Raw genomic sequence first — 24,009 nt, 5'->3', positions numbered from 1 at the left:
ACATCTGTTCAGCCATCATCAAAGGGGACCCTCTCCCAAATGGTAAGCTCCTAGGCCCGTGTGCCAGCGTGTGTGTGTGTCTTTGTTCATCTTCCTATCCTTCACAGTATTTACCATTAAGATTTTCAAGTTGATGGCAATTAAAATCAGCCAAGCTAATTGATTTCACTCAGTGAATGATTTAGTGTTAAGAAAAGTTATATCATCAACAGTTGATTATTGAAAACCCTGTGTGCAAGCTACCATGGTAGTGCTTAGAAAAAATACTGACCTTTTGCCCCTAAAATAATTTAACATGTTTTGTCGAGTGTACCTTGGACTGCAAGGAGATCCAACCAGTCCATTCTGAAGGAGATCAGCTCTGGGATTTCTTTGGAGGGAATGATGCTAAAGCTGAAACTCCAGTACTTTGGCCACCTCATGCGAAGAGTTGACTCATTGGAAAAGACTCTGATGCTGGGAGGGATTGGGGGCAGGAGGAGAAGGCGACAACAGAGGATGAGATGGCTGGATGGCATCACTGACTTGATGGACATGAGTCTGAGTGAACTCCGGGAGTTGGTGATGGACAGGGAGGCCTGGCGTGCTGCGATTCATGGGGTCGCAAAGAGTCAGACATGACTGAGCGACTGAACTGAACTGATAGAGTGTAAACTAGCAAATTAAGTTTAACCCACAAGGAGACTGCAACCTTGAAAACCCAACCCTCTTGTTGAGAAAAGTTTGCATGGGCATCATCTGTTCATCCAAGTCCCACTGCTCTAAATGCACCGGAGCAGCTTCACCCCTGAACCCAGGCTTGGAAAACAGGTTTGTTACCCTGGGAGGTGCCCCCAAACCCCAGTGTGTGTGTGTGAGGTTCACCCAACTCCCTCTGCTTTCCAGCTAAGTGGCCCTTCAAAGCTATGGCCTGAGGAGGCCAGTGTATTATATTTTTCCTTTAGATAAAGCCCTTAAAAAATATAAAACTGATGGCTGAAACTCAAAGAAGAGAAAGCCCTGAAACCGATCACATGTGGCAGTCTTGACTGTGTCCTCCTAACTGGTAGCTCTCTGTATAACTATACTCAACACTGTCAGATTCCTATGGAAATTCAGCCCCACGAGAACAATGGACAACTGATAATAGGCACAGTGAGACAAGGGAAGCCAACTCTGCAGAACTCAGGAATGGTTCTTTTCTGCTATGAATGTGGCTCCAATTGGAAAAGCTGCCGTATCAGTGGCCTTCCTACAACCTCAAGACCAATCCTCCATCTCAAAAAGCAACATGAAGCAAAATCAAGTGTGCAGATTAGCAATAAATGTTGGAAGATTCCCAACGTGGTCCTTGTACCAACACCCCAGGTCCCTCTGCTGGGGAGAAATGTTTTCAGATTCAAATCTGTCCCAAGCATTTCTGAGAGTCATTCATTCTCCTAATACAATTCCTATTGTCATTGCCTTGTGCCCACCGCATACATCACTGTGCACGTGATCTGCCTCGGACTGCTTAGAATCTAGCAAGTCCATCCTCAACACATCCGCCCTTCCGGACTTGCCCTGGCGGTTCCAGGTTCAATTCCTGGTGAACGAACTAGATCCTGCATACGGCAACCAAGAGTTCGCATACTGCCACTAAGGCTTGGCACAGCCAAATAATAAAAACAAACAAAAAACTGCAAAAAAAATTCACCCTTCAATGAACATACAGGATTTCCAGAATGTATCAGAGTGGTCTGCACACAGAAATTCAAAGTAAGAATGGGTCCCACGTGTGCGCGCCCACGTATGTTAGTCACTCAGTCGTGTCCGACTCTGCAACCCCATGGACTGTAGCCCACCAGGCTCCTCTGTCCATGGCATTCTCCAGGCAAGAATACTGGAGTGGGGAGCCATTCCCTTCTCCAGGGGATCTTCTCAAGCCAGGGACTGAATCAGAGTCTTTTGCATTGCAGGCAGATTTTTTACTGTCTGAGCCACCAGGGAAGTCCTAAGAATGAGCCCAGCACAAATCAAAGGACTAGACACAGAAGAGATGTGCCCATCAAAGCACTTACAGGGCGACAGCCTGGTCTGAAGTCTGTCTTATACCAGCAGGCACGCACAAGGCCTTGACAGACTCTACTTGATGCATTAGTACCTCTGGGCTTGGTGAGTGGGTGCCCCTCGGTCCTAACACAAGAACTGAATTACACCATAGGCTCGAAGGGCCAGGGAGGTGGCAGAGGTCCCGGGACACGGCCCAGAGCCGACGCTTCACAGCGTTGTTCACAGAAGCGGCTTCCTGCAGGGAGTGTGCTGGTCCCCGGCCAACCCACAGTTCTCAGAAGGGTGGAAGGGCAGAGGGAGGAATTCCTCCAGCTGGCAGATTCTCAAGGCAGGAGGAGAGAGGAAGGGAGTTGGGGCAAGGAGAGGAAGAAGGAGTGGCGGGGAAGGAAGAGGCCCTCGAGAGGCACATCCACAGCTCCATCTGCGATGGCAGATCAAACCAAGCCCAACTCCGAGCCCCTGCTGCCCTCTTAAGAGTCCCCTGAGCACAATGACACGCCCTAAACACTCCTGTTGTTAGCTGCTTGAAGTATGTATTCCTTCTGTATGTTACTCTGACTGTAGAGATAAGCCTTAATCGCCTCCTTAATTCCACTCTCCCCCTGCAAAATAAACATTGTTTTCCGTTTTTCATCTTGACCTTCTAGATGCTGCATTCACATACTGCTATATTCATATAGAGGGGAAAATATCACTTTATACTGTCCTTTTCTCTCTACTGAGCAATTAGAGATCATTCCATCCACAGGAACAGACCTACTTCATTCTCTGAAATTGCCACACAGTATTCTACAAAGTGGACTTACCGTATTTTATTCATTCTTTCACTGGTGTTTCATTTCCCCAGCAGTTCTGGAGTGGATATACAATCAGATGCAAGTGTTTCACTGGAACACAATTCTAGAAATAATGTCACTGGGTCAAAGGACTTGTGCGACTTTTAATGGACGCTGACAAGATCCCGCCACAGGTCTCCCGGTCTCTGCTTTCACTCACAAGATGTGGATACTCCTTTCCCTAACTCCACCCTCATTTGAGTCTATCATCCTTTTCAGTTTTGCCTGAGAAGGAAATGGCAACCCACTCCAGTACTCTTGCCTGGAAAATCCCATGGACACAGTCCCCAGGGTTGCAGAGTCGGACATGACTGAGCAAGACTTACTAAACTTAACCTTAACCCTGGTTTTGTCCAGACTTGATGGTGGGCAGTATTGGGGGAGGGGGGGAATCCCACTGCTTTAATTTGCATTTCTCTGAGAGATCAAACATTTTGTCTTATGGTTATTGGCCGTTTGCATTTTCTTTTTTGTGAGTTCAGTTCAGTTCAGTTGTTCAGTCGTGTCCGACTCTTTGCAACCCCATGAATCACAGCACGCCAGGCCTCCCTGTCCATCACCAACTCCCGGAGTTCACTCAAACTCACGTCCATTGAGTCAGTGATGCCATCCAGCCATCTCATCCTCTGTCGTCCCCTTCTCCTCCTGCCCCCAATCCCTCCCAGCATCAGAGTCTTTTCCAGTGAGTCAACTCTTCGCATGAGGTGGACAAAGTACTGGAGTTTCAGCTTTAGCATCACCATTTCATAAACTCTGCCCATTTTTCTTTTGGGTCATTTGCTTCTTTTTCTTCATGAATTTATAGATTCTTACATATTCTATTAATCCATTGACTGTTCTGTTTTGTACATCTCAGTCTTTTAAAAACTTTGCTTATGGCATTTTCCCACAAACAAGGTAGTTTTCCATAAACAAAACAATGGCTTCCACCTGGATGAGAGGGAGTTTGGGGGAGAATGGATACATATATATGAATGGCTGAGTTCCTTTGTTGTCTACCTGGAACTATCACAACATTGTTAATCAGCTATACTCCAACACAAAATAAAAAGCTTAACTAAAAATGCACATGAAAATCGTGTTTTTAAGAGAAACAATGGCTTCTAAACTGTTTACACTGCAATAGAATCCTTTCTCCAGTCCAGGGGAATCCCTGAAAGCAGACAGGCAACAGGAGAACTGCTCTGGACTCCTAAGGTCCCACCAGCTCCTCCATCCTGATTCTGAGGTTCTGAGGGATGCTTCCAAGAACACAGCTTGAAACCACGGGTTCAGTCCAATTCCCTCGTGCAAGAGATGAAGAAATCCAGGATAAGAGGCACTGGAGGGACAAGTGCAAGGCTTCCTAACCAAAACAGGACCAGAACTTTCGTCTTCATTCTGTTTCTCTGAACCCAGCACAGTCTTTAAATTATAGAAGGTAAATTAATTCCAAAGTGATCTGACAACAGAACTAGCTCTTTGGTATCTGATTCATGTACTTTTCTCCCAGCCCAGAAAAAGAGCATCAAATGCCAATAAAATAAACAGATATTTCCACTCAAAAACGGATTAAAAAAAAACTTACCACTGCTTTCTAGTTATGTATTTCTATGTTAACTTCCTGTCTCTCCCCACAAGAACAGAAACTAAATGAAAACAGGAATTCTTGTCTGTCTGTCTCAAAGATCCAGAACTGGGCCTGTCAAATTATAAGCCTCAACAAACATTTACCTCCCAAACTATTCTCTAAGCTAAAAACAAGCAGAAAATGATCCTTTTTTTTTTTTTTCAACTGCATTTATCGGTGTAACCTCTAAGAGAATAGTTACCCATTAGCAGGTGGCCTACAAAGTGGGATGCAGGAAGGAACCTCAAGGTCTCAATAATCAAATGGAATAATTGAAAGCAGTACCATTGGAAACACACACCCACCCTTTTCCTCCTTCCCCTTAATTCTTTGGGCTTCTGGTTGTTATGTTTGTGTTTTCTAGAACGTCAGGCACTTGAAGGTCCCTCTGTAAAAATCTCCCCAGAGATGAAGGCATTTTGAATCAGCTGAGTTCCACGCTGAGGTCTTTTTTCTCACCTGTTAAGTGCTAACTACCAACTGTGGGAACTCAGGGAGATTAAGCATCTGTGGGACCCAAGTCAGGTCTCTGCTCTGTAAAGTGGACACAACTATAGGCCCTGCATGTTTCAGGTTTTCAGAGGCTTGGTGTCAATGCACGTCTGTTGCTTAGCTTAATGCCACACACATGCAGTCACTGGAGTTTATCAGTTAAGGTGTTCTGCAGAGGAGTCAACTTTTAGGATGGGTGTTTGTATGCCCAGATGAGTGGACAGAGTTTGACTAGCTGTTCAGTCGCTAAGTCCTGTCCAACTGTTTGCAACCCCACTGAGTTCAGCATGCCAGGCTCCTCTGTCCTCCAGTATCTCCCAGAGTTTGCTCAAATTCATGTCCCTTGAGTAGATGATGCTCTCTAACCATCTCATCCTGTGCCGCCCCTTCTCCTTTTGCCTTCCATCTTTCCTAGAATTTGGACTAAACACTTTTAAATATGAGGACATGAGATGAGAAGAGCCAGAGTTATTAAAAATTCATTACTAAGAGAACAGCACATTTACAGAGCAAGTCAAATCCAGTCATCATGGTGAATATTAGACAGAAGTCGTAGAACTCCGAGACCAACTGCAGAGGGAAAGGATGATGGAGAGTCTTCAGTTAAATGCCAGCCTGCTGGTTAGAAATCCCAGTCCCAAAGCACAGCCAGCAGGCCACCTCCCACCTCTGTGTCTGTGGTTGTAGGAGCTCGTGTTTACTCGGATTGGCTGCATGGGCAGTCACAGCTTCCATTTGCTCCCCTGCAATCACCAAGAATGTGTTCTGGCCCAGGCCCACTCCTCCAGGGAACAATAACCATTTCATACATTGGTATTTAGTTACAGAGCTATGAACGCCCTATAGCCAATCAAAACAGGGTCCTAACAGATCAGACTTTGATCTTTGCAAATGAGGATATGGGCTAAAGCCACTCTGGAAAAGCTAAAAAGAGCTAACGTTCTGTTCATGGAATTTTGAAAATGCTTGCTTCCTATCCACTGATACAGATGGGTTCCTGAAGCAGTGATGCCGGGTATCATAGAACAGAATGTGGACACACAGGCAATTCGTGTGTCCCAGAATTCTGACACATTCGAAAATACGTAAATAACAGAAATCATAATGAACTGGTCCGATGGCATCATGGACTCAATGGACATGAGTTTGAACAAACTCTGGGAGACAGTGAAGGACAGGGAGGCCTGGCGTGCTGCAGTCCATGCGGTCGTGAAGAGTTGGATGCAACTGAGTGGCTAAACAACAACAGTAACAGAAAAATCTGCATCTTCAAATTGCCCAAAGCATGACAAACCCTCACAGATTTAATATAAAATGTCCAGCATTACTCTAGTCTTTTAAAATCAGGCACCGCTGGAGGAAGTGTGAGCAGTCTCAGAAGCCCATTTTTAGCAGAATTGAAATCAGATCCAGGGCTTGAATCACACACAGAGCAGTCTGGCCACTAAAGGCACCTTTCTCTTCATCTCAGGAAACAAAAAATTTTTTTTTCTTCTTTATTTAACAAAGATACTGAAGATAAAGAGAAATGTTAAGCAGAAAAGCATTTAAAAATCCGCTTTGAAAAGAAAAGAATCCCCAATCCTTATAGCTCTCTGAGTATTTGCCTAGGCTAGAAGAAAAGGTGAAGAGATGACAATTGAAATGGGGTATGAAACACTCGCAGGTCAACAAAACAAGCCTGCCTCTCACAGAAATCAATTTGACTTTTCTTAAGAACACTGGAAGGTCTTCCTCTCCTGCTATGAAGAGACCCAGAAAAAAGCTTTCAGAACAACTGGAGTTGCTCCCAATTCCAGCCTCGTTCTCTAAAGACACACAGCGTTAAGAACAATGTGCTGGGTCACACATGAGGAGAAACTTCAATTTTTAACACCAACTTGAGCACTTTGCAACAGGGCTTAGAGTACAAATGGGTGGTCACCCCCAGTGCATGACTGCATGGACCTTGTGGTCCAACTACCACCTGCCTTCCTCAATGTACAGTGCTCCATCTATGCAGTCACAGGCAGCCAAGGGTGGGGTGTGCCAGAGTAGATACTTGAACACAGGATCCAGTCATTTTCCTCCGAATTCCAGCATAAGCCAAGGTTACTTAAGAGGTCCAGAAACTTCAGAGCAAGATGTGCCATTCAAAGTCTTGAAATTATCTTGTGTTCTTCTGAGGGCCAGAAAAATAGAACAAGGCTTTAAAGCAACATTCTAGCAAGCCAGGACAGGCTTCCCTGGTGGCTCAGACAGTCAAGAATCCACCTGTAATGCAGGAGACCCGAGTTTGATCCCTGGGTCAGGAAGATTCCCTGGAGAAGGGAATGGCAACCCATTTCAGTATTCTTGCCTAGAGAATTGCATGGACAGAGACACCTGGTGGGCTCTAATACCTACCCCATGGGGTCGCAAAGAGTCAGACATGACTGTGTGACTAACACTTTCACTTTCAGGATGGTTGATGGAGACCCTGAGAAAGTATGGAGCTCTTTGTTCAGGACCAAGGCATGGGCCAGAGAGCACCTCCAGAGACTGGAGAAGGCATCCAGAGATGCTTGCCTAGGCACCCAGACTCGTTACCACCTGAGCAGTCTGAACACGTGAGGTTCTGGGGTCTTGTAGATCTTGTGAATCATAGTCATTGGTATTTTCTCCCATATCTCAAAAATTAAAGCAAAAACCACTTCAAATCTCTGGATTCCAGTCTGGCCTGTTATCAGGACATGAGCGCTAGAGCCCTAGATGACATCCTCATTAACAAAAACAGACCTTTAAGCAGCACGGTATGTAAAGCAAATTTCATGAAACCACCTGCCTTTTGATCTGCATTATCATCCTAGGCATGATCTTACCAGAAGCGATATGATTATAAAGCCCATAGCACTTCAAAACAAACAATGAAAGAGAAAAGGTCAACTTTCTGATAAAGCACTAGTAAGTCTGAACTAATAACAATCCTATGCTACATATCAGATTCCCAAATACCTAAAGTCAGAAAACCAGTAAGGGGACTGCCCCCCGTGGCCCAGTGACTGGGACTCCACGCTCCCAGTTGAGGGGACCCAGGTTCAATCCCTCGTCAGGGAACTTGAGCCCACATGCTGCAACTCAGAGTTCAAACGCAACAATTAAAAGAATCGGAAAAAAAAAAAAAAAAAGAATCGGCATGCCTCAACAAAGATCAAAGATCCTGTGTGCCGCAACTAAGACCCGGCACAGCCAAATAAATAAAATTAAATGTTTTTTTAAAACCACAGTAAGGATATCTCATAGTAATAATTAACAGTTATTGAAAGCTTAGACTGGGTCAGCAACATGTCATAATTCATTGAAACCTCATAACCTCCATGACTATATATCACTACTACCTCCATTAATTATTTATTTACTTATTGCTGTTACATCCATTTTAAAGAAATCTGAGGCACAGATAACATCCAAGGATGTTCAGATGTGATAAAACAGCTTTAAATAACTGTTGGAAGTCTAGTATCAGAATTCAATGGTCTGAAAAGCTGCATACACTGTACATTGAAGTTTTGTAAGAAATGAATTTGAATCCATACCTGGTTGTCACCCAGAACTGGTGCCCAACTATCTGTTTTTCACCTTTATGTCCCCTGGCACGTAGCCCAAACCCAGAGTCAAGGCTCTCTGCACTACATTATACTCAGGGAGCTTTGGGTCATTGTAATTATCAAGTGGACAATTCAAAACGTTAGTAAGGACTTGAAGTCAGTTTTTCTTTTTTTTTGTTTTTAAGAGTTATCAAGACCAACCTTCAAACAATCAAAATTGATAGAAGGATGCTGCGAGACTGCTGGAAACAAAAATCCAAATTCAAAGATCAATAGCATTCCTTTATACCAGCAGTAACCAGGATATAAAAAGAGGAAAAAACTGGCTTCCATGGCAAGCCAAACTATAAAGCAGAGAGGCATAAATCTAAAAAGCAACTTTAGTAAGAATTTCTAAAACTTCATTAAAAGATAGAAAGGAAGATTTAGATTAATGGAGGAACTAAACTTCTTTTACTTGAGAGAAAGAGAACATTTTCAAGATGTCAATATTACCCAATTAATAATTTCATTGAAATTCCAAAATTATCTCAACAAGAATTTTAAAAACGTGAAAAAGAGTTTAATAATTATATGGGAAAGTATAGGAGTAAAGGCTTCTCGGGTGGTGCTAATGGTGAAGAACCCACCTGCCAACACAGGAGACATAAGAGACATGGGTTCGATCCCTGGGTCGGGAGGATCCCCTGGAGGAGGGCATGGCAACCCACTCCAGTATTTTTGCTTGGAGAATCCCCATGGACAGAAGAGCCTGGCAGGCTACAGTCCATAGGGTCGCAGAGTCAGATACGACTCAAGGGACTCAGCATGCATGCATAAGAATAAGAATAAGAATTTCAAAAAATACAAAGTGGGTAAACTATATTATCAGATATTAAAACACATTAGAAAATTACAGTAGTTAAGACAGTGTGGTATTGATGCAGGAACAAATGATCAGAAGGGAATAAAGAGTCCTGAGACCAGTGTACATATTTTTAAAGACTGTATGATATACATGGGGTAAGAGCAAGCTAATCACTGTGCTCCATCTGCAATCCAGTTGAAATTTATTTTTAACCCATCTTCAATTTGTTTTTCTCCTTAGAGTGAGGTAAAGATCAAAGTATATATTTTCCACATGAAAGCCAAAAAAAAAAAAAAAACCTAGATATGGAAATTACTGGAAAGAAATATAGGGGAGGCAGAGAATTGTCTCAAAACAGGAAAGTCAGTTGAAAGATATGACTCCATTAACATAGATTGAACTCAGGTCTCCTGCACTGCAGGTGGATTCTTTACCAGCTGATAAAACAGAGAGAAGCCTAAGAATACTGGAGTGGGTAGCCTACCCCTTCTCCAGTGGATCTTCCCGACCCAGGAATCAAACCGGGGTCTCCTGCATTGCAGGCACATTCTTTACCAACTGAGCTATCAGGGAAGCATTAACACAGCCAGATCTCAATAAAGAAAAAAATAGAGAGTACAGAAAGCAAGACGCAATATGATACCATTTACGTAAATTAAAACACAGATAATGATGCATGGGTGTATCTATAAATATAGTTATTTAAAAATCTAAAAGCTAGCCTGGAAGGAGATGCACTGAAACACAAGGTGGGGGGAATTTAAGTTACAACTGGTTTTTTGTCTAAGAAAAGTCCTTAAAAGTAAATATGTCAGGTGCTTCCCTGGTGGTCCAGTGGTTAAGAATCTGCCTTGCAGTGTAGGGGACACTGGTTCAATCCCTGGTCTGGGAGGATCGCATATGTCATGAAGCAGCTGGGCCCGTGTACCACAACTACTGAAGCCCGAATGCCCCACAGCCTGAGCTCCACAGCAAGAGAAACCACTTATATGAGAAGCCCACACACAGCTAGAGAGTGACCCCTGCTCTCTCCAACTAGAGAAAGCCTGAGTGCAGCGGCAAAGACCCAGCACAGCCAATAAATAAATAAGCTTTTTTTTTTTTTTAAAAAAAGGCAAATATGGCAAAACACTATGGCAATTAAATCTGAGCAGTGGGAATATGGATGTTTTTGCTAAAGATACAGAAAATGACATGATAAATTCTTTAAGGAAGAACTCTCAAATGTTAAATCTAGATCTTCTTTGTTAACATGTCAACACTAAGTAGTTTCTTGACTATCTATAGTCTTATTCTTCAAAACACAGAATAAAAATGGGGCAGACAAATAAATCCACTTAAATTCCAACTGTGATGCTTAATTTTACGTGTCGACTTGGCTGGGCTATGTTGCCCAGATGTTTGGTCAAACACTAGATGTTGCTGTGAGGGTATTTTTTAGGTGTGATTAAATACTAAGTCACACCTAAAATTTGAATTACATTTAAATACGTAAATCAGCAGACTTCTTGTGAAGATTACTCATATTGGGATGGAGACTGGCCATCTAGTCAGTTGAAGGCAGTAAGAGAGGCTGAGGTTTCCCAGAAGAGGGCTGTCCTCAAGACCGAGACACAAACTCTGCCTAAACTTGCAGCCTGCTGGCTCATCTTCCAGGGTTTTGACTTGCCAACCCCCACAAGTGCATGCACCAAATCCTTCTCTTCCTCTCTCTGAACATGTGTATTTCCTCTGTACTCTGTTTCTCTGGAGAATGCTGACTAATACCAACACTGCAAGTTTTGGGGGCAGCCATGGTTTCTCATGACATGTCTTATACAGAATGAGAGTTGGACCAGAAAGAAGGCTGAGCACCAAAGAATTGATGCTTTTGAACTGTGGTGTTGGAGAAGACTATTGGGAGTCCCTTGGACTGCAAGGCGATCAAACCAGTCAGTCCTAAAGGCAATCAACCCTGAATATTCGTTGGAAGGACTTGTGCTAAAGCTGAAGCTCCAATATTGTGGCCACCTGATGTGAAGAGCCGGCTCACTGGAAAAGACCCTGATGCTGGGAAAGACTGAAGGCAGGAGGAGAAGGGGATGACAGAGGATGAGATGGTGGATGGCATCACCAACTCAATGGACATGAGTTTGAGCAAACTCTGGGAGTTGATGATGGATATGGAAGCCATGCATGCTGCAGTCCGTGGGGTCACAAAGAGTCGGACATGACTGAACGACTAATAACAACAAAATAGTTTCTGAACTGAAACGGTCCACAGTTTCTGTAACACTCAAAAGGGTAGAAAGTCATGCTTTAGGGGTGACAGGGAATAATGACAGGCCAGTTCATTGGACATCTTGGGATTAAATACATCTTGGGTATGTTTCTAGGAAAACAGATCTCACAAGAAGATAAAGGTCTTCAGTAAGATGGCTTCTTGCTGGAGCTGTGGTTTTCCAGAGTTGACACATCCCCACTGGCCTGTGATTACTTGTTCGCCAGGTACTCCTGGGAAGGACATGTGTCCACACTCTTACATGAAGGAAGAAGAGGGGTCAGAGGAGTGAGGTCTGTCCTTCCTGTACCTGTGATATTTCCTGAGAATTCTCCTTGTTTGTTTCACCAAAAACACAAGTTGACAGACTGCCCAAGACTGACGGCTCTCTGCAGACTGCTTCTCCTCGGATGGACCTCTGCTCACGCCATGATCAACAGGGTCAAGTGCTCCAGCTTCACACACAGCCCACACCCCTCATAACCTACTCAGACACCGTGTGTGCCTGCATGCAAGGCCATGTTGCTATTGTTGTTTACTTGCTAAGTTTTGTCTGACTCTTTTGAGACCCCATAGTCTATAGTCCCAGAGAAGGCAATGGCACCCCACTCCAGTACTCTTGCCTGGAAAATCCCATGGACAGAGGAGCCTGGTAGGCTGCAGTCCATGGGGTCCCTAAGAGTCTGACACGACTAAGCAACCTCACTTTCACTTTTCACTCTCATGCATTGGAGAAGGAAATGGCAACCCACTCCAGTGTTCTTGCCTGGAGAATCCCAGGGATGGGGGAGCCTGGTGGGCTGCTGTCTATGGGGTCACACGGGGTTGGACACGACTGAAGCGACTTAGCAGCAGCAGCAGCAATCTATAGTCCACAAGGCTCCTTGGTCCATGGGATTTCCCATGCAAGAACACTGGAGTGGGTTGCCATTTCCTTCTCCAGGGGATCTTCCCAGCCTACGGATGGAACTCACGTCTCCTGCATTGGCAGGCAGATTCTCTACTGCTGACCCCCCAGCAAAGTCCGGATAGAAGGCTATAAAAGAACCCCTAAACATACCCCTTTGCTCAGTTTAGATCTCTTACTGATTTTAGATAAAATACATTTGAGCCATTTAGTGTTCTGTATTTCTGATCATTTTTTGTTTATTTTGGTTTGGCACCTGCAAACCAAGAAAGTTCAAGTAAGAAACAAGAATGGACTTACTGAAGCAATAATTCAAGGTGACAACAATACACGTTATTAAAAAACTTCTTGACATCAATTTGCATATTCTGTAGAGTTAGAGGAGAACAGAGCCATCTCAGGGGAATCATGAGGTGAGCCCAGATATAAGCAATCCCCTCCTGTCCCAGGTGGCACTAGTGGTAAAGAGTTCGCCCGCCAGTGCAGTAGACGTAAGACATGGGTTCCATCCCTAAGTTGGGAAGATCCCCTGGAGGAGGGCATGGCAACCCACTCCACTATTCTTGCCTGGAGAATTCCACGGACAGAAATGCCTGGCGGGCTACAGTCCATAGTGTCGCAAAGAGTTGGACACGACTGAAGTGACTTAGCACACACACACCGCTGTCCAAATCAGAAGACAGCTGAAAAAATTCAAGGGTTAGATAATGTTAGATTTTCGGTTAGATAAATATAAATGATAGACTCTATGTCATTAAATGCAAAATTGTATCTAAGGTACTAAAAAGTAATGTTTAAAACATTTGTATAAACAATGTAAGATATTAATATAGCAATACACACTTATATGTGCAAAAATACCACATACCCAAATACTATGTAAACAGAATAAGCTAATACTAATTTAGAAATATTTCTGGTTTCTTCCCACTTCTGACTCTCACACATCACGAAAACATTTATTCAATCTTCAGTGGTCTTTTTACACCCAAGCCTGTGATTACAGCTACTTTTTTGAGTTTTCCAAACCATATCCCCTTCACTTTCATGTCAGTTATTTGGATAATGTTCTTGACTTGTTCCATTTTTAAATGATCTTTAAAAGTCTTGTTTACAAAGAAATCCAACACTTGTTACTGTGAGGTCAGATGCCCAGGAATATTACTAGAGTTTTTTTTACCCTTTCTTTATAACATGATTTCCTTGGTTGACCTCTACAAAGCATCCAAAATCAGCACTGATGAAGGTCATTTGAGGCTAATGTGTATTCCCTAAATACACTTTGATGTTCAAAATAATTGTGAGATCTTTCCATGAGCATGAGAGAAGCTGTAAAGACTTAAATATAAATTTCCTCATTTCTGATGATAAGCTTTTTTTTTTGGGGGGGGGGATGCAGCGACCATGCTTTATATTTGACTTGGGCTCAATGAGGTAAACTCTATAGCTTCATTTCCCTCACTGCCCCCCGTCTGCCTTTCTTCCTCAGCAGAGCAGCCGTGGTAGTAAGGCACAGAGTTACATGTGGACTTTTTCAGGTAGAGCTGGGGACTCCAGGGGAATCCAAAAGGTGGAGTCTAGAAGACCCAGAAACATGTGTCTCTTCCACAGGACAGATGGGTCCTGCCACATGAGCCAGGCTGGGCGGCCACTGGTTTTCTGTTCTGTCTTCTTTCAAAAATAATTTTTGCAGTTGCAGTGTGAAGCCTTTAAGAGTGGCAAGAGAGGGACTTCCCTGGTGGTCCAGGGGCTAAGACTCCATGCTCCATGCCCGGGTTCAATCCCTGGTCAGGGAATTAGATCCCACATGCCACAAATAAGAGTTCACGTGCCTCTGTGGGCTCCCTGATGGCTCAGCGAGTAAAGAATCCACCTGCAATGCAGGAGACACAGGTTCGACCCCTGGGTCGGGAAGATCTCCTGGAGGAGGGAATGGCAACCCACTCTAGTATTCTAGCTGGGAAATCCCATGGACAGAGGAGACTGGCAGGCTAAGTCCATGGGGTTGCAAAGAGTTGGACACAACTGACAGACTAAGCATGCATGTCACCACTAAAGATCCCTCGTACCTCAACTAAGATCCAGCTTAACAAATAAATAAAACAAACACTAAAAAAAGAGAGTGGCAGGAGAGTAATCTGCAACCGGGAGATGCCTGGGCAGCTCTGTGGTCACGACTCCTCCCAGACACCCCCTGAAGCTTCTGAAGCAGGTGAGACCCTTAGAGACCCCAGCAGCAAGACACTAAGCTCAGCTCTAGCACTGCCAACGGAGAAGGCGGTGGCACCCCATCACTTTTCCAGTACTCTTGCCTGGAAAATCCCATGGGCGGAGGAGCCTGATAGGCTGCAGTCCATGGGGTCACTAAGAGTCGCGCATGACTGAGCAACTTCACTTTCACTTTTCACTTTGATGCATTGGAGAAGGAAATGGCAACCCACCCCAGTGTTCTTGCCTGGAGAATCCCAGGGATGGGGGAGCCTGGTGGGCTGCCGTCTACAGGGTCGCACAGAGTCAGACACGACTGAAGTGACTTAGCAGCAGCGCTGCCAAAGGCAAAGGGAGACAGGGAAGCCTGCATGTAAGAGAATTTTCTGGAACATTCTGAAGAAAGGCCTAAATACCTTGGGAGCATAAGTGGGCCCCCACAGGTTACCTATTTCAGTGACTGGAGTGGAAGGAACAAGGGGCAATGCTGCAAGCTGTACAAGGTGTTGGTGCAAGGGGGATGGGTGAAGGAAGAGGGGAAGAAAGAGGATAACAATGATAAATCTATACCCACAGTGTGATACCGTGACTTAAAATATTTAGTCTTTGCCCACCGTTCCTGACACAGCACTCCTAAAACCCTTGAAATTCCCTACATGAGAGTCATAGGGGAATCTTAAATATTCTATTCAGTCCTGGAAACAGTTCCAGAGCAATCAAAGTAAAATGAGTATCTTTTTAACAAGTCTCTTCCTTTTTTAAAAACGGATTATTTATTCACTTTTGGCTGTGCTGCATCTTTGCTGCTACGTGGGCTTTTCTCGAGCTGCAGCAAGCACAGGCTACTCTCTAGTTGAGGCGCATGGGCTCCTCGTTGCGGTGGCTTCCCTTGTTGTCGAGCCCGGGCTCAGCAGTTCTGACCTACAGGCTTAGTGGCCCCATAGGTTATGGGATCTTCCCGGATCAGTGATCAAACCCACTTTATTGACAGGAGGATTCTTAACCACTGAGCCAGCAGGGAAGCTCCCCGCAAGTCCCTCTCAATCATATCTGAGCTGATGATAATGTGGTGACTTCTGCAAAGTCCTTAAGGATGGATGCTGGTTGCAGGGGTGGGGGCGTGTGGCAGGCATGATTAGAAGGTTGGAACTGTTCATCCCACCCCACCCCCTTAACCTCTGAGGAAGGCAGAGGCATTGGAAACGGAGTTCAATCATCAATGGCCAATGATTTCAATCATGCCTATGTAATGAAGCCTCCCCCAAAAAACCCAAATGGATGGGTTCACAGAGCTTCCGGGTTGGTGAACACCTGGAGACACCATGCCCTTTCCCCAAATCTTGCATGCGCGCTATGCATCTCCCCACGTTGTGTCCTTTTTATAACAAACCAGTAATCCAGTAAGTAAACTGTTTCTTGAGCTCCATGAGATGCTCTAGCAAATTAATCAAACCTGATTAATTAATCCTATTAATAGGAGTGGTTGTGGAAACCTATTTACAGTCGGTCAGTCAGAAACGCAGGTGAAACTTGGACTTCTGACTGCCATCTGGAGCGTGGGTAGTGGGGGGCGGGAGACAGTCTTAGTGGACTGAGCCCTTAACTTGTGAGATCTGATGCCACCTCCAGGGAGACAGCATCAGAACGGCACTGAACTGGAGGACACCCAGCTGGTGGTCCCCCACCATACACACACACACAGTTGGTGACCCAGAAGTGAAGATGTGTTCAGAGACTACTCTGTATAATGCAATTGAAAGCAACAGAGCTTTTCTTTACAAGGAGGACAGAGTAACAAAAGAGGAAAACCTGTTAGGAACTCAGGGTTAGCTGGAGAGAGTGTTGCTGGAATTTGGCTGATTCAGAAAAGCTACCTCCAGAGCAGGTGACCAAGCTTAGATTCTCTCCGGTAGACTTGGACAGGTTTATCCCAAAGTAATACATTGGAAGGACTGGAGCTCCCATAATCTGGCCACCTGATGCAAAGAGCCAGCTCACTGGAAAAGATGCTGGGAAACGCTGGAGAAGAGGGTGACAGAGGACGAGATGGTTGCATGGGATAACTGACTCAATGGACATGAGTTTGAGCAAACTCTGAAGATGACGAAAGACAGACAAGCCTGGCGTGCTGCAGTCCCTGGGGTCACAAAGAGTTGAAACGAGTCAACAATGACAACAATACATAGACCCAGCACTTTCAGAAGTTTGTAACAAGATAGACAGGATAGATAGGATAGGATAGGATAGATACGGATTTGTCTCCTTCTCCTTGGTTTTTCTCAATTCAGAAAACTGACCTTTATCCCAAGCCTAGTTTTATAACTGAGGAAACAACTCAGGGAAGTTGAGAGATAACAGTTGACAAAGCACATCCTGAAAGGAGAAGCAGCAAACCCAGCTCCAGGGGCCTGGGAGCAAGCTGCATGAAGGGCTTTCACATGCCCGGCACGGAGATGAACTCTTCCTGTGCATTACCTCGATCCTTATCACCAACCTGGGAAGGATCAACATACACTATCCCCACTTTACAGTTGAGAAAACCAAGGCAGAGAAACTAATGCTCCCCAGAGTCATTTAGCAAGAATTCGGGCCAGCTGGGTTTAGAATGGCATTCCTCCTCTGACAAGGTGTATTTGTAGAGTCAGAACTGAGGAGGTGATATAGCACCTCATCCTACTTATGTACTTCTGGGTATGTCACTGAGCTGTGAGCCTCAGTTTTCACATCTACAAAATGAGCATGACACAGCTTTCTGGAAGTGAAATCTGGAAGTGAAATCTGGAAGTGAAATCACAAAGCCTGACAAGCAGCAGGCACTCAGTAAAGGCACCATCCCCTGCATCTCCTTTCCTCATCTTCCTGAACCTAAGTCTTACAGGTGAGGTATAGCAATTTATCAGCCTCCAGCTGATTTGCATATGGGAGAAAATGTAACACACAGAGAAAGAAACACTAATTACTGACATTCATCTTGTCACATGCAGACCTAGACCAATCTACTTTGTTTCTGTTCATGAAAGAAAGGGTTCTTCTCAACCCATCTTAAACCAACTTTAAGTGTGATTTAGTGGAGCCAAAGATTTTTCATTTTATAGGGAACACCTTATACTCTTGTCCTTGTGCTAAATGGACTCACAAAGGGCCATCATCACAGAAGCAGCGCCCGTCAGCAAACACCCTCTGCAAGCAGCTGAGCCTGACTCCGAGATCTCATCTCCCACGGATGAGGCCTGGGACTCTGGCTCCAATAACTGCAAAACTTATAACTCACTTGCCCAACCCAACCCCAGCACCTCGTACGCCCGCATAAAATGCTGCTCCAAAGCTTAAAGTTGGTAAAGGGAGATGGCCCAGAGTGGCTGTGGGTTGGCCCAAGTATTCCCCCAGCTGTCTACACGTGGGGCCAAGGTTGGAGCCTGGGTTAGAATCCACCGTCTGCATCCTATTAGGCCCTTTTATGAGCTCAGAGCGTGACTATCTGGTTTGCATTTGCAACACAGAGAGAAGCAATAAGGGACAGCAGAGAGGCTTTCTAAGGGGCACCTGGTGGAGGTTAGTTTTACCAGAGAGCACCTATGAGTGACCAGGCAGACTGACCTGGAGAGGGCTGGTTGAATGAAACCCTGGGAAGAGTCAAGAGCACCAAGTTCTGGCATCTGTGGCCCAGAACAAGGCACTGAACCACTCAGCCTGAGCGTCACCTAAAAAGGATGAAACTGAGTAAGATATACTCTGAGATTCCTTTTAGTTTGAAAATTCTGTAATTTCAGCTCTTGATGAACCCCCCTTTGAGAAACATTATGAACTCTGAAAATGCATTAATGGGAATACCTAGCATAATGAGTTGCCTATTGGTCCCTGGTCATTGTTTACTTTATAAAAAAATGAGCCAGTGCTGATCAAGATAAACCTAAAGGGTATTAAAAAAAACACAAAAAACAGTCACAGATATATTATACCCACATACATACCACATGGGGCTTCCCAGGTGGTGCTGGTGGTAAAGAACTTGACTGCCAGTGCAGGAGTAAGAAACGCAGGTTTGATCCCCGGGTCAGGAAGATCCTCCGGACCGGGAAATGGCAACCCATTCCAGTATTCTTGCCTGGAAAATCCCATGGACAGAAGAGCCTAGTAGGCTATACAGTCTATAGGACCATAAAGAGTCGAACACAAGTGAGCAACAGATGCACACAAATATACTACATACCTACATGCACACCTGTATGTATATTATCTTACTTCAAGAGTTGCCAACTGTTGTTACCACTATATGTAGCAGACATTATAGGGAGAAGGCAGGATAACACAGTCCCCTGTCCCTCACCATCTAATAGAAAAGACAGAAGAGACACAAGAATAAGATGACAGCTCTTGGACAGGACAGGATATGATTCAAATTCAGATGTGCTCAAGTAAATGCAACCAGTATTTTAGAACCAGAAATGACAATCATGATTTTCTATGAGAAAGAGGTGGCCATATGGATGATGTCAGTCAGGGTTCCCAGCAGAAAACCGAAGAGACACTCAAAAGGGTTGAACTCGAGAAAGTTACATACAGGGAATATTTGCAGGAGGGTGAAGCACCTAGAAGCTGGCAATAGCTGGGAAACTATTACCACCTACAGGTCTGAGGGGCAAGGGGAGGAAATAGTGTGAGCTGGGGTCATGAGCCCAAGCTGTCCGTAAGAGTTCAGAAGAAATAAGCCATTGTCAGGACCTTGGCAAGGCTGAGGGGAGAGCAGTGAGGAGGATAAATACCCCAACACTCTTTCCTCCTGCCTTTTGATCCCCTGCCTGTACCTGTTGGCTGAACCCAACCAGAAACAGGGTAATGGAGCCTCGATGCTGTAGTTCTGGACTCTTGGTCCAAAGGAAGGCAGAAAATGACCTGAGGGAGGAAAGAGAACATGCACACACACACATGCCCACCTGTATAGACACTGGAGATGTATTAAAAGTGAAAGCGAACATGTTAGTCGCTCAGTCGTGTCCGACTCTGTGCGACCCCAGGGACTGTAGCCTGCAGGCTCCTCTGTCTATGAGGAGTCTCCAGGCAAGAATACTGGAGTGGGTTGCCATGCCCTTCTACAGAGGATCTTCCTGACCCAGGGATTAAACCTGAGTCTCCTGCATTGCAGTCGGATTCTTCACCATCTGAGCCACCACTTGTCCCAAATACATCTCGAATGTAAAAAAAGAAAAAAGTCCAGAAAAAAAAAAAGATTTATCCTACCAAAGGATCTCACCATAGGATTAATCTAATTTTTAAAATCTTTTTTAGCTATGCCACCGGAGAAGGGAATGGCAACCCACTCCAGTACTCTTGCCTGGAAAAGCCCATGGACGGAGGAGCCTGGTAGGCTGCAGTCCATGGGGTCGCAAAGAGTGGGACACGACTGAGTGACTTCCCTTTCACTTTTCACTTTCTTGCATTGGAGAAGGAAATGGCAACCCACTCCAGTGTTCTTGCCTGGAGAATCCCAGGGATGGCGGACCCTGGTGGGCTGCCGTCTCTGGGGTCGCAGAGAGTTGGTCACAACTAAAGCACCTAGCCGCAGCAGCCATGCCACATGGCGTGTGGGACCTTAGTTCCCTGACCAGGGATCGAACCTGCACCCCCCGCATTGGCAGTGCCAAGTCTCAACCACTAGACCCTCAGGCAGTCCCCTAATCTAAACAAAGTCTTCTAACAAACCTCAAGTAAATGTGTACAAACAGAAACTCTTTAAATTGCAAATAGTTTCTACAAAATGCTCATATTGACACGTGATGTGTTTACTTTTGTTTACAAGGACGTTACGGCATCCACTGACCAGACAAAATTGTTTAAATTTTCCTTAACCCTCTACCCTCACCCACCCCCAATTTCCAAAGATAAAGTCCCAAGTTTGCACACGAACACATTTTTCCATTTATATTTTCTATCAGTTGGCAATTAAAACAAGAATCCCAGAGGTCAGCCAAAAGTCTTAAAAAACAAATCAAAGAGTCGGATGCATTATCTCTGGATTCAAAAGCGCAAAACGACACGTTATGAGAAACCACCTGGAAAACGGCACTTGGCAGGCGCCATTTCAGAGATCTGCAGTTCAAACGTCAACTCCCTGCCAACTGATAACCTTTACCAGAGACCCTCGGAGAAAGTTCTGGAAGTGTGGCGTTCTGAAGTCTCTGTAATGCCATCTGCTTTTGTGCAGAGTTCCAGTGATGGCAACGGGAACCTGGCGCTGGGGTGAGGATCAGGATTGCTCCTCAGGGTGGCAGAGGGTGGGGAGAGTAATGTGTGCAAGGACGGCAGAGGAAGAGAAGGGTTAAAAGATGTCTCATGGTCACTGCCCAATTAGGGACCGCGTGTCTGAGATTTCTCAGGACAACCTCAGTCTCAGATATCCTAGACCATGCTACTTACATGCCCAATCCTGGGGAAACAAGTTACACAAATCACGGTGCTTTAACTTGATGGGGAAATATGCTGCTATTAAAATTAATGAGTCAGGAATGACATGAAAAATCCTTGCATTTATTCACTCACAGTAACAGCTGAATCCCTACTGTATACTACAGATGGTGTAAGGGTGTTCCAGCTGTAAGGATGAATTATTAGCATGAAGCATACATGTTATATAGCACAGAACCAGACTGCCAACGTCTGAATCTCTGCTTCACTCCTGAAAAGCTGGACAACCTTGAGCAATTTCCCTAAAATACCGTGTGCCTCACGTCATCTCCACTGTAAAACAGGAATAATAATGGTACTCTCTCCATAGGATCATTGTGAGGTTAAGTTCATAGGTTAAAGCTTGTAATAGTGCGTGGCACAATATGAAGTGCCCATCCTTACAGTCTTGGTTTGGTGAGGGATGCAGATACAAACAGGAACATGATGGTATAATGCTGAGGGCAATCAAAGCCTTCCCTTCGGGGTAACATTGAACTGGGAATGGAAGAGATTAGGAGGGCCTCCCGTTCATAAAAAGAGAAGAGAGTCATTGCACTTGAGTCAGACTGGAGAAAACTGGAACAGTCCGTCTACTTTTTCCTGCTTTCCACTGAGCACTTCCGGAGTTTATTTCATCTTAAAAGCTTCCCCAAGTCTGGGATGCACAAAAGACAAAGGGTGGAAGACAGAGGAAATGATACCAAGTGTGCAAACAGGCCTGCCAGTCCCAACCACTGCAGGGGTGAGTGGTAATAAGCGCTTGGCTTGTCACAGGCTGCAGTACGTGGGGTGTCCTCGTGACCTCATGATTTTAAGAACAGTCTTCATTTCTGTGACAGCCCCAAAAAGTTCTCTGGCTGGGATTGGGTAGCAATCTCCAAAGCAAAGGAATCCTCTTTTCCCCTCCAACTGTCTCATTGGTTATTCTTTCCTTTGAAGTTGGAAGAGAGAATAAAATTACTTTCATCTGCCTGGAAATCACCAGAGTAGAGAAGAATCCTCCCTAGAATCAGAATGAGGAATCAGGCAGCTCAGATCTTCCGTAAGGTGAGCCCAGGGTGTGCTTAACTCCTTTTGGAAATGAGACGGCGTGTAGATCAATATCCACCTGCGTTAGCTTGGCAGCAAATGATACCAAACCCCAATTCCAAACGGCTTGAACAAGGAGGAAATTCATCATCTCACAGGATGGGAAGCGTGGAGAAATACAGTGCTTCTTGAGGACACTCAGGGATCTGCTCTCTCCTAAGGCTGGTGGCAAGATGCCTCCAGTAGTTCTAGACAGCAATGCGCCAAGAAAGCAAAAGGTTCGTTTGTTTTGTGTGTCTTTTTTTTTGGTAATGAGCAGACCTCCCGCAAGAAGCTCCACAAGAGACATTCCTTCACACCTCACTGCCCAGACCTGGATCACATACTCTTTCCTATACGCATCCCTGGGGTGTGGGATGGAGGTACCACAAATGAAGTCCACGAATCATCTCACATAACGGACGCTATCAGGTCCATGTGACCACTGAGTCTGCAACAGGCTTCTGGCCAGGACCAAAGGAAGAAATGAACATGAATGTATTTCAGGAGTTAGCATGCTCTACAGTTATTCTCAAAGATAGAATTCTGGTAAGCCACAGCATCAAACCCATTCAGAAATGCTTCTGCCTTATGCTTCACACATACCAAGAAGAAGAATCACTGACCTGATAGAGAAGATGCTAACATACCTGGTATAAATGCCCAAGAACCACTCTATCCAGGGCCTGGACATCTTTAATGATCACTGCTGAGCTGACAGTACATCGTGGCCTATTAGTATTCTGTCCCAAGGGGGCACCCGCAGCAGAGGGGTGTAAAAACAGAAGAACTGAGAGGAGAAGGGAGAGTCATTTGCCAGTAAACTGTGATGGACTGAAATGAGAGAAAAGTTTTTTAAACTGGGCGGGGCAGGACAGGTTTGCTAAACTCTTAAAGATAAAAAGAAACAATGCAACAAAATTTTGGAATCTGTAAAGTGGTCTAACCCAAGGTAACTGACTTAGCAGACGGAAGAAAGCTGAAACCTAGCGCAGCAGGATGGGAAGCCCGGAAGCAGAGCTCCAGGGTCTCTGGAATTTGGGACACCAGGCACTGAGGGGGTCAGGGGCCCCAAAACAGGAGAGCTGGCTGTGAGTCTGTGCCAGAAGCTGTCAGACCCTGGGTCTCCCCTCTCACCCCGGCTCCAAAGTGACTGCCTGCATTCTGCAACCTGTTTGCTCTGCTGAATCAGAGTGACTGTGGACTCAGAGACACTTCAATGTAGCTCAGAGAAGGGGTACGCTTAGAAACAGGGAAATGGGAGAAGGTTCCATACCAAATGCTGGCTTCCTGGTCTCCATCTGAGTCTGGCTCATAGAATGCAGCAGCCACCAATTCCCCTCGGCATGGGGATTTCTCTTCAGTTTCCTTTGAGGGAAAGCCCTTCCACCCACAGGTGGGAATCCTCCAATAAAATCCCTCAGCAGGATAATCCTACGGCTGGCCGCACATGTGGACTCACCTGGGGCGCTCTTCGTAATCACTACTACCTGAGCCCTAGCAAGACCCAACATCATTCAAATACTTGGGCAACTTAAATGGAAAGTTTACTGTATGCCAGGAATTGTTCCAGGTTCTAAAACACTGTTCTAATGTTCTTTCTTGGTAAGGTGGAGCTGATCCTGGGTGTCAGCTCCATCCAGGCGTGCAGACCTTCCAGTTAACTTCCCAGCAGTCAGTTCCAGGATCCTCAGACATCTGAGCAAAGCCTTTAACATGCAACAGATTCCAAAACAAAAAC

At 45.1% G+C, this 24,009-nt stretch overlaps 1 protein-coding gene and 1 long non-coding RNA gene across 15 annotated transcripts in view; both read right to left on the bottom strand.

Annotated features, from left to right (window-relative positions):
* PDZD2 (PDZ domain containing 2) overlaps window positions 1-24,009 on the bottom strand; it is a 404,529-nt gene that overhangs the window by 183,873 nt on the left and 196,647 nt on the right. The window lies entirely within an intron of this gene.
* On the bottom strand, window positions 4,622-23,534 carry LOC147350187 (uncharacterized). The gene is made up of 2 exons (XR_015148630.1): window positions 22,919-23,534; window positions 4,622-13,231 (listed from the first exon to the last, which is right to left on the bottom strand). It is a non-coding gene; the product is annotated as an uncharacterized LOC147350187 (long non-coding RNA).

This window comes from Bos grunniens, chromosome 20, assembly GCF_055505025.1.
Source record: "Bos grunniens cultivar Pamir isolate PY7600 chromosome 20, Bosgru_T2T1.0, whole genome shotgun sequence".
NCBI classification, from domain to species: Eukaryota; Metazoa; Chordata; class Mammalia; order Artiodactyla; family Bovidae; genus Bos; species Bos grunniens.
The sequence above is the reverse complement of the archived record's forward strand: the minus strand, read 5'-3'. Positions and strand labels throughout refer to the sequence as shown.